General features: G+C 43.5%; 1 protein-coding gene across 7 annotated transcripts in view; it reads left to right on the forward strand.

Annotated features, from left to right (window-relative positions):
* Positions 1-1,598, forward strand: part of caska (calcium/calmodulin-dependent serine protein kinase a) — a 108,682-nt gene that overhangs the window by 100,130 nt on the left and 6,954 nt on the right. The gene's annotated exons all lie outside the window — the stretch shown is intronic.

Raw genomic sequence — 1,598 nt, forward strand, 5'->3', positions numbered from 1 at the left:
GGGGGGGGGTGTTATATGACGTCAGATGGATGCGTAGCTTCACTCTTCATCTTCTTCATTTGCAGAAACTGGAGTTGACATGTTTTTGTAATTTGCTGCTTCACTGGGAATAATTGCTTTCTGATTTCTCTCAGACCAACGTTTCAGTTTGTAAAGCAGCAGGTGTGAGACAGAGGGAAGTCAAAGTGACAGTGTCCCACCTTCTTACTGCAGATCTACTACTTCCACTCCGAGGACGATCATCCCTTTTTACAGCTGTAGCTACTTTACAAATTAAGATTTTTGAATGAAGATCTTTCATTATAGATGAAACTTAAATGTGAAAAAGATTTTCATGGTTCCATGTGAGGATTTGCTGCTTTTTCTTTAAATCATTTTACAAAACCAGACATTCTGAAGATTTCTTACGTCTGAATTTTAATTAATCTAATGATATAATGTAGAATACTGAAACACGGGACAGGCGGCGAGGCGTCGTGCTGAGGGAGTTTAGAGTCAGAGGAAGAGCAGGGTTCAGGGTGGAGATGAAACGTGGTGGTCGTCATGGTCACAGGCTCCGGGGGTGTCGGGTGTCTGCAGCTCGTGTATGTGCACCAGGCAGCAGGTGTGTGTGTGTGTGTGATCGCACATGATTTCAAAATCTATACAACACACTCATGTCCAAATTAGCTTTCTGAACAGTAGCAGAGACTTACGGTCATTTAAGGTCGTTTAAGGTAATTTAAGGTCATCAGGAGCAGAACAAGGTGTAGTTTATGGACGTGTGTGTGTGTGTGTGTGTGTGTGTGTGTGTGTGTGTGTGTGTGTGTGTGTCTGTCTGTGTGTGTGCACGTACACATCTGAAGCCCAAGAAGTTGCATGCAGCACAGAACAGAACAGTCATGTGACCACGGCAGCATGAACGTATGAGATCAGCATCACCTGCATTTAACCATGACTTCACCAATCACCTGTTTTCATTGATTACAGATTCATTAATTAGTCCCATGATCCCGTTCATTCTTTGTCAATGCTAATTAGAGCTGAATGCAGAGGATTGAGATCGTTGGTATTTCCGGGGAATTCTCACCAGAATCTGTTCCTGGGATTTTTGGGGGTTTTTGTGTTGAAACAGAAACTTCCACTGTGACGACCTGATAACTCCAGGCTCCACCTGCGGTTATCACCGTCCATGTTTGAGAATCACGTGTGAACGAAGCCGAGGCCGGGAGGTTCAACCAGACTGAACCAGCAGCACGTCCTGTAGTCGTTAACGTCACCGCTTAATGTCCGATAACAGTCACCTCCCCCTCACTGTGTCATCACGAACAGACTCCTCCCCAAAACCTGTCTGTTGCGTTAAATATCAAAAAGTTGGAGCTGAACTCTTGGTCAGAGTCTTCAGCCTGTTTACTTCCTGTTTGATCAAATAGTTTCTGATCTAATTCAGAAAACGTTAATACTTTAATAAAACTGATTCATCGAGACGTTCGACATAATTTACTTAATGAACAAAGAGGTAAAACATGTTTCTGTCTCCTGGACAGAGGTGTGTTTGTGTCGTCACAGAAACTTTCACGTCGTCATAGTTACGAACACTTTTCAGACAGCGAGCAGCT

This window comes from Seriola lalandi, unplaced genomic scaffold (assembly GCF_002814215.2).
Source record: "Seriola lalandi dorsalis isolate HSWRI2012SDOR001 ecotype SW California unplaced genomic scaffold, Sedor1 jcf7180002054936, whole genome shotgun sequence".
Lineage (NCBI taxonomy): Eukaryota > Metazoa > Chordata > Actinopteri > Carangiformes > Carangidae > Seriola > Seriola lalandi.